The following is a 10,312-nucleotide window of genomic DNA, read 5'->3' as shown; positions in this document are numbered from 1 at the left end:
TACATTCTCATTGTTGTGGCTGTTTGTGCGCGGTCCTAAAATGGTGCCGGTTGGCCCTAGTGATGAATAGAGTGAAGTTTGAGGTTTGAACAAGCCAAAAATATTTGGTCAGGGATTGTTGACCACGATGCCCATGATACTTCGGTTGTTGCGTATCTCCTTGTTGAGATCCTCCCCACTTGTAAAAATTAGTAAGTTATACAATTCGTTGCACTTATGAGCTCAAATAATCAAATTACAACCAAAGATTGGCAATGTTGTTACTGCATTATAATAGGCAAATGAAAATTTTGAGGCATATGCATGAAGTATAAAATGCAAAACTCGGGTAAAATATACCGAAGATGTGTTATTTAGGTGTCTTTTGGGGTATCTTATATTGCACTTTTCAATAGAAAATAAAAAGAATAGCTACTTCTCCATCTGCAAAGATAGATACGATTTATGAGGGTACATCCATAAACTTTAACACAAAGAAAACAAATCACAAAGTAAAAACGAATGATAGTTTTGGTAGAAAAAGAAGTTAGGATAGTATACTATGGAAGAGTCTAGAACAAAATAGAAGTGTGTTGTAAGTTTCGTGCAAAATGTCTATAGGACTTAAGCCTAACCATCGAATCTTTTTAGATAGTACACGTGGTGGAATATTGTGCAGCAACGAGGAAATCCGCCGGCCAACAACACTCACAACTGCCACCTATCTACCATTGGATCGGCTTCATCCAATGGTTGTTTTTCCAAATTATCCATACATTATATAGTGGTATAGTTATAGAAATAAATGTACAAAAATGCTTAATCCACTTCGTTGGGGCGACACATAGTTTTAAATAGCCCGCTATAGCCCCGCTATAGCTCCGCTATAGCTTCGCTATAGCTGTTTGAGCATGTTGCCGCTAAATGATTTCATGTACAATTTGCCGCTATAGCCTCGCTATAGCCCGCTATAGCTGTTTTTAAAGGTTGCCGCTATAAGCCATAGCCCGCTATTTAAAACATTGGGGCGACATCAACAACATCATCGTCGTGTTGGAGGCGGGTACACGGAAACTTGCCATGCCGACTATTGGTGATGCTCGTCGTTGGCATGCTGACCATAGGTTGGAAAGCCGAACGTGGTTGGTTTGCCGATCATAGGTTAGAAAACCTAGCCGAGCCAACGGTCTGACAAAAAAATGGTTCTGATGCCTTGTATGATATGTTATGGCCAGTTGACCTTAGAAAGAAGCAGAAGAAAACTTTGTGGTTGGCCATACAATTTTTGGGCAAATCAGAGAAAACAGGGGTGGTGCAACCAAAATTTTAGACTGGCGATTTGTTGGTCTTGGCAATCTACTAGGACGTCTACATAATATTCTTATTACATTTTCAAAATGCAACGGAACCAAAAAACCATCGATCACGGCCTCGCTCACTCTGTTGTAAGTTTTTTCTTTAAACTATGGTGACAATGTCTACTTTTAAATAAGGCAAAGGTTTTTCCATTTTATTGATATAGGATAAGTAAAAGGCAACACATAACCTATCATAGTGCTAGAGCCTCTGTCGAACTAACATTACAAACAAATGCAAACCACACGAGTTCGACGACCACTCCCATGGTTAGGTAATGCTAGCAAAGCCAAGATATGCCTCATCTATGGGCAGACTTGGTGACATCTATCATGATACTAAGCTCCTGATTTGGAACGTTCTGGTGCGTCGAGAGCTGTGGGGAACGTTATGGGCCCTGCCTGTAAGGGTGTGTGTCGCCGAATCGGCCGTTTTTTTTGGTTTTGAGAAGGTATTGCATGTGTTTTTTTTTCTTTTTTGTGTTTTATTAATTTTAATATTTCAAAAACAATCATGCATTTTTCATGTTTTTCCTTTTTCCCTATTTTAACTCATGTATATTTATTAAAATTTGTGAACATTTTAGAATTCATTTTTTTGAATTTCATGACAATTTTTAAATTTGTACACCTTTTTCAAATTCATGAACATTTTGAGATCCACAAATAATTGAAATGCATGGACAATTTTTAAAAGTTCGTGTTTTTAAATTCACAAACTTTTTTAAAATAGGTGAACTTCTTCTGATTTAACGAACTTCAAATAAAAAACATGATAGACGGTTTTTTCTGAGCTAGCAGTGGACGAGCTAAAATAAAAGCTAAACTAGTGAGCGAGCGAGGGAAGACGGGAGCCGAGCTGAGGGAGCGAGAACTTTACCAATCACCATGTGAGTATTACTAGCACAAATGCCCGTGCGTTGCAACGGGAGAAAAGAGCAAACTTCACATCAAGAGACATCGGCAATGAACCAGCAAAAGCTCAACAAAGGCCCCAGTGAGTCGACGGAGATGCGGATGTAGCTGTGCGCAAAGAGGAGGAAGCCATTGATGATAAGTCACGGAGACGACGAATCACATGGCGCCCAAAGTGGCGTGGGCTAGGTCAGCTTGAGGCTTTGGCGTTGACGGATGCGTGGGCTTGTGGCGTCAACAGACTCCCTCTTATTGTGTTCATGGCATGCTCTAATTCATCATAGTGTCTTCCATCATCCAAGTGATCGAACTCGTAGCCATGGAAGCACTAATCATCCATGATTGCCGCCGTCGCTGCACACCTAACCTCGGTGATGTTCCTGATGGACGCGAGTATTTTTCTTCTTCTTAAATTAAGTACTCACCAATCCAACTCCATATAGGTTAGAATTATCTATAAAAACGTATATGTTAGAAGCATGTGGTCAAGTAATTTAGGTAGACTAAAACTTAGACTGGTCTGAATCTTATGATACATAGTCCAAACTTACTCAACATCTCATCTCTTGTTTAAAATCAACTTGATAACACTTTTGACTCAACCAAAATATCTGATCGAGACCAGATAGAAGTAGCAGTGGGAGAGTGATGCGACGGCGATGAGCTGCAATACGATCGATCGAGGCGGATTTCCGCTGGGCCAATGCTCCCAAGAGAAGAGTGCGTCGGTGATGGGCGTCATCTAGTCGATGCTAGTGGCTATACCTAGGGTGTTCTATGTAGCCAGTTCACTGGACATTATTATTTTTGGCTAAAGCAACACATACATGTGGAAATCATGTAAGAAGAATTAAACTATTATAAACATATGTGTTAGCATTACCTTGGAGTTGGACCAACATAGACCGAGCACATCCTTTGACTGCCCAGCAAAGGTCCTCCCTCCCTCTCAAACAGGAGGCACACACCCAGCTAGCACTCGCTGACACACAGATCTCTCTTCCCCAACTCTTATGCTTCCTGCCTCCTTGTCCAGCTTGCTATGTACGATGATTAAGGATTGACGTTTGCTACTGGAACCGAGATCCTTCTATTTCCTGCTGCTACTCCTCTCATTTTTCCATCACTTACCAATCAAACCCCTTGATTTCGGTCTCTAGTTTTGGGTTGCAGAGGCGCGCACACACTCGAGCTCAAATACGCCTGTGCATTGCAATGGGAAAGAAAATTGATATGCATTTGCAAGCACACTCCCCATACTTTGCTACGAAGAAAACCATCATTCCAAGGCAATTTATGTCATACAATTTCATATGATGCACCTGTCCTGCTCTTCCACACTAACAGACTTGTGTTTAACAGAAACATTCATAAAACCTTTTGTTTAATAAAGAAAAAAACTCTTGGTGTACTACATATGTTTTGAAAATCTAGGGATGTAGGATTCCGCTTCTCCTGATGCGGTGTCGCATCTTTGCTGAATAGTGTAATGGATGGTGTTGATGTATCTCACACTCCATTTCGTAATAAAAATGGGGGCCGAGTGATCACTTTTATCAAAAAAAGAAAACATGACTCACATCTAACTGAAGTTAATACACACACCTTGAATTTCAAACCACAAAGTTACAGACACAATATGATAAAGAGCCACATAAGTTTTCTTTCATGCCAAATAAAAAGGGGAATATCTTCTTTTCACGGTATGGTTGAATAGAATCAAAATGTATAATTTATGATGAAAACTGCACTTTGATCTTCCACGAAACAAACAAATGTAGCAATTTGAGGATTCTTAGGCACACAGAAATTGAATATGAAAGGCAGAAAAGAGGAACTACCTAGACAAACTGGAGAGCAAAGGCACAAATGATCATATTGCTTAAATGTCATTCAGTCTTAACCATGAAAATGATCTTTGCCGCCAAAAACCCTGCTCAATGGAGCATGACTCATTTGGCAGCAGGTATCGTTTCATTTTTTGCCATCTTGTTCATTCAGGCATTCATCTAGTTATCCTCGATTTCTGTATTACGTGATTACCTGCACCTGCAACACCATTTACATTTGTGAGTGAATACTGGCAAAGCAAACAAAAGTGTCGACATTGTGCAACTTTCCCGCAATTTTTGGCACTCTCCTTCAACCATATTCGCCTAGATAGGCAATGTAAGAGGCAGTATGGCGAACAATCATGAGCAGTTTCATTGCAGTACTAATCAGAAATCACCTAATCGTATACCAAATAACAGAAAAATTGCCTCACTAAGAAAGCTATATGTTTTGCTTGACATCTGCAATCATATTGCCTATAATAGTTCACTTTCCAAATTAGTAATATGACATATGCTAATTTATTCTGCAGAAAAAAAGTAAAGCATACAATGATTAATGTTTCTAGAAACAAATATAAAGATACTATTCAGATCCAGATTTTACAAACAGTATCAGATAAACATGGTCCGCACAACTAAAGTTGACATAAGAGAGCAGAAAAATATATTAAACCGCACCATACTACAGAACAACTCAGGAATCGTTACTCCGTAAGTTTCTGACATGTTTTTTATATTGATAAAATACGTGGTTTATGATTATGACCAACTCAAATGACTCCTGCAGCTTTGGTAGTTTTAACATTTGAAAGAAATTTGTTCTGTGCTGCTGGTACATTTTCTGTAATCTGAAAACAATTATCAAAAACTTCTTTAGGGAAAGAAAATCTGCATAATTTTGCCAAACAGTTTGCATGCAGTATCATTTCTTCCTTCCATCTTCCATCATTTAGCCTCCTCTTCAGTAGCTGTTACGTCCATCATCAGGCTGTCGACCTGAAGAATGCATCAAACATAGTTATGTGTTGCCTCGTTGATTCCAACCTTCTTAAGATTAGTAGTATATTTGAAACATCAGAATAGACATGAGCAGAGCATTACACTTACGTACATTAGACAACTAATGGCTTTGACTGAATTAAATAAGAGTATGTTGTGTTTGGTTTTTTGACACCAAGCCATAGACCAAGAGTAAGAAGCGCATGATCCTAGTAGGCATGCTTGAATATGTAATAAAGTAGAAACAAAAAGATTTATTAAAGAAGCAGATGAGATGCTAGATTAGCTTCAGCAACAACGCAGATCAAGAAATTGCAAGGTTAACTTGCCAATGGAGAACTGGCAGACAAACTTCCGGCCAACTATGGAGCACTGGTGGGAGGGAAAAAATAGTTAGAAAAAAAAATCAAGTTTAGGAGCAACAAAAGTTAATTAGAATAGGAAGAGTGGTATGTTTGATGGCATGTGCTGCAAGCACAGTATACTCGGTCTCATTCTTGCACACAGTAATCAAGTGCGGCAACGTGACCACCTTCTGTTTAGAATTTAACAGCCATACGGAGGGCATATGTGTCATCAAGTACACCTGTATTGATTAGAAAGTAATAATGTGTGGCACAGGGAAAGAATTACACAGTTGCAAGAAACCATGCAATAACCACATCTGTCTGCTTCCCTCAGTGTGTTCGTCTCAACTGCATGCCTAAGTCGGGCTGCAAGTTCCTATCATAACTCACGCTATATAAACCAGTCTAAATGACATTAAGTTTAATCCAGAAATCAACTTTTTTTCACATTCTAAAGCAGCATAGTGTGAATAGAACTTTTGCTGAACTGAGTATGAACAGCAGCATAGTGTGATGGGAACCATCCACAACCCAACTCCTTCACGCCCACTTGACAAGAAATGTGTTTGCAAGAGACAAGAACAAAAGATGTTCAGAAAGACACAAGCCAGAACAAAATTTGATAATCATAAAACATGTAAAGTTTAAAAGGATTTTGCGAGTGTCCATGGTCAACCTGCTCCAGCTCTAGCTTTCCATCCAATTCGTTTTCCACCCTTTTTGGGGAGGACAATTCGTTTACATCATCTCAAGAAATTTTCCTGAACACTTCAAAACTAAAAACAGTTGGATTCAACGGCAAGCCTACTTGATCCTCTAATTACCCCAAAAACAAAATGTCGTGAACATAAGAAACTTAAACTACAAATTTACATGTTTTGCGTTTTTTTATCGAGATGGCAACATAGGGACGCTGAGTTAAGCAAAGACACATACTCCAAATCAAGAAGGGAAATCAAAAATAATGATAAGTTAGACTAATCAATACTAATAAGATTGAGTAACAGGTTTACAATCAATCAACAAACTTCCCATCCTGTCTCTTCTAATTCTGGCACTTGTTAACTCACTTATCAATAGAACCTGGTTCTTTCAGACTTGCTACTTCACACAATACCATTGTCATTCATCAAGGAGTATATTTGTATCTAATATTCCATATAGAAGCTAGGCATTGCAGATAAAAGGGCAACTGCGTGGAAAATACAGTAGCGTTGGTTTCATTGACTACTTTATTTCCACCATTAGAAGGGGGTGACAAGTTTAGAGACAGTGTCGATTAGGTATCTAGCATGTTGTACTTCAATCAGAGAAGGGGATGACACACAAATAGTTCAATCGAGAAGGAAGAGAGATGAATGCACCATCTTTGAGTGGTCTACGAAGATTCTGGACCAAGGCTGAGTAGACTACACGGCCTCCGCCACAGCATCCGTAGTTCCTCGGTCCACCGGCCTTCTCACCAAAGTCGGCTCTCCAATTCAATCGCCCGCGGCAAGGTAGTTAGATGGTCCTCTGCCCTTCTTCAGTTCTTCGCTGTCGTCGCAGCAGGAGTGGTGGGTTGGGCTACCACACCGAAGACATTAGATGGTCCTCCCGTTCCGCCGCGTCGGCCCTCTCATGTCCTCCCCTCGCCATCCCGCCGCCACCTCCTCCCCCGCGCCTCCACCGGCCTGGTGCCTCGTGTGGCCGCGCCCCCGCCGGCCTGGTGCCACGTGTGGCTCCTGGCCTCGCGCGCCGGACTGGCGGCAAGGTATTATAACGGCGACTGGGGATAAGAGAAGGTGGCGAGGGTTGCTGGGAGCGGAGGGAACAATTTCAGAATCTGACCCTGGTTTGATTTTTTTTTTGGAATTGGACCCTTTTTCTTACCGCCAGGGGCACTGGAGGTAGGCTGTCTAACCCTACCGCCAGAGCCCCTGGCGGTAGGGTCCGGGCAGTTATTTTCCCCGAAACCCCCGCGCCCCTGCCCATCTCCCCACCCCTCCCCCTCCTCCCGTCGGCACTTCCTCATTTTCTCCCCCAAGTCGCCCCTCTCTCCCTGTCTCATCTCCTCCACTCCCCCCTCGGATCTTCACCGATTCTTCACCGTTTTTGCGGATCGAGATGGCCCCGAAGAGAGAAACATAAGCTCCTCCAATCCCTCCAATTAGTTTTTGCAAACTTGCTTCCAATTCGACGCATTATTTGCTTGAAATCCCTCATATTTTTGAACTTAGATTGGATTTTTTCACCTAAGATTGATTGTAGTTGTAGTTCTTAGTTCTTTAGTAACTAGTGGTGTTGGATATGAACTCTAATCAATAGTTCATATGTTAGTGTGAAGATGAACCCTAGTTCATAATTTTTTTGTTAAAAAAATTATGATGTAATGTTGATATGAATTTGAACCCTAGTTTGATGATGCATGTTGATATGATCTAGTGTGAAGATGAACCCTAGTATGATGATGCATGTTGATATGATGATATGAAGATGTTGTTTGGAAAAATTTATTTAAAAATATGATGATATGATGTATGTTGGAGGATTTTTTTTGATATGATGCATGTCGATATGATTTGATCCATCATGTGTAGTAGTAGTTGTTGTAGGAATATGCTTAAAATTTTATTTTGATATGATGCATGTTGATATGATTTGAGTTCAGTTTTTTGTTTATGTATGCTTTATGCTTATGGTGGTTTTGTTTATGAAATTTTATTAAGGCGACCACCTCTTGCGGACAACATCGGCACACGGTACTCGATGCTGGACTAGGCATTCGACAAGGGTCATCGCGCCCGGTTCATAGAGAATGGAGAGGTAAGTGATATGAATAAAATTTTGATGAAATTTTCGGATTGATGAAAATAATTTCCTAACTTTTGGCATTCACTTTTTGACAGATGCTCCAGCCATTGCGCATGAGGGGTCACTGATACGTCTCCAACGTATCTATAATTTTTGATTGTTCCATGCTATTATATTATCAACCTTGGATGTTTTATATGCATTTATATGCTATTTTATATGATTTTTGGGACTAACCTATTAACCTAGAGCCCAGTGCCAGTTTCTGTTTTTCCCTTGTTTCAGTGTTTCACAGAAAAGGAAAATCAAACGGAGTCCAATTGACCTGAAACTTCACGGAACTTATTTTTGGAAGGAAAGCAACCCGGGAGACTTGGAGTCCACGTAAGGGAAGCAACGAGGAAGCCATGAGGCAGGGGGGCGCGCCCACCCCCCTGGGCGCGCCCTCCACCCTCGTGGCTCCCCTGACGTACTTCGTCCGCCTATATATCTCCATATACCCTAAAACGATCGGGGAGCACAATAGATCGGGAGTTCCGCCGTCGGAAGCCTCCGTAGCCACCGAAAGTCAATCTAGACCTGTTCCGGCACCCTGCCGGAGGGGGCAATCCCTCTCCGGTGGCCATCTTCATCATCCCGGTGCTCTCCATGATGAGGAGGGAGTAGTTCTCCCTCGGGGCTAAGGGTATGTACCAGTAGCTATGTGTTTGATCTCTCTCTCTCTCGTGTTCTTGAGGTGATACGATCTTGATGTATCGCGAGCTTTGCTATTATAGTTGGATCTTATGATGTTTCTCCCCCTCTACTCTCTTGTAATGGATTGAGTTTTCCCTTTGAAGTTATCTTATCAGATTGAGTCTTTAAGGATTTGAGAACACTTGATGTATGTCTTGCATGTGCGTATCTGTGGTGACAATGGGATATCACGCGATTCACTTGATGTATGTTTTGGTGATCAACTTGCGGGTTCCGCCCATGAACCTATGCATAGGGGTTGGCACACGTTTTCTTCTTGACTCTCCGGTAGAAACTTTGGGGCACTTTTTGAGGTTCTATGTGTTGGTTGAATAGATGAATCTGAGATTGTGTGATGCATATCGTATAATCATACCCACGGATACTTGAGGTGACATTGGAGTATCTAGGTGACATTAGGGTTTTGGTTGATTTGTGTCTTAAGGTGTTATTCTAGTACGAACTCTAGAGCTGTTTGTGACACTTATAGGAATAGCCCAACGGATTGATTGGAAAGAATAACTTTGAGGTGGTTTCGTACCCTACCATAATCTCTTCGTTCGTTCTCCGCTATTAGTGACTTTGGAGTGACTCTTTGTTGCATGTTGAGGGATAGTTATGTGATCCAATTATGTTATTATTGTTGAGGGAACTTGCACTAGTGAAAGTATGAACCCGATGCCTTGTTTCAACACATTGCAATACCGTTTACGCTCACTTTTATCATTAGTTACCTTGCTGTTTTTATATTTTCAGATTACAAAAACCATTATCTACCATCCATATTGCACTTGTGTCACCATCTCTTCGCCAAACTAGTGCACCTCTACAATTTACCATTATATTGGGTGTGTTGGGGACACAAGAGACTCTTTGTTATTTGGTTGCAGGGTTGCTTGAGAGAGACCATCTTCATCCTACGCCTCCTACGGATTGATAAACCTTAGGTCATCCACTTGAGGGAAATTTGCCACTGTCCTACAAACCTCTGCACTTGGAGGCCCAACAACGTCTATGTTGGGGATCCTAGCAGAAATTTAAAATTTTCTACGCATCACCAAGATCAATCTATTGAGTAATCTAGCAACGAGGGGAAGGGGAGTGCATCTACATACCCTTGTAGATCACTAAGTGGAAGCGTTACTAGAACGCGGATGAGGTAGTCGTACTCGTAGCGATTCAGATCGCGGTCGATTCCGATCTAAGCGCCGAACAACGGCGCCTCCGTGTTCAACACACGTGCAGCCCGGTGACGTCTCCCATGCCTTGATCCAGCAAGGAGAGAGGGAGAGGTTGGGGAAGACTCCGTACAGCAGCAGCACGACGGCGTGGTGGTGGTGGAGGAGCGCGGTAC

The sequence above is a fragment of the Triticum urartu genome, chromosome 3A, assembly GCF_056163025.1.
Source record: "Triticum urartu cultivar PI428250 chromosome 3A, HENAU_Tu73, whole genome shotgun sequence".
NCBI classification, from domain to species: domain Eukaryota; kingdom Viridiplantae; phylum Streptophyta; class Magnoliopsida; order Poales; family Poaceae; genus Triticum; species Triticum urartu.
Note: the sequence above shows the minus strand (reverse complement) of the source record.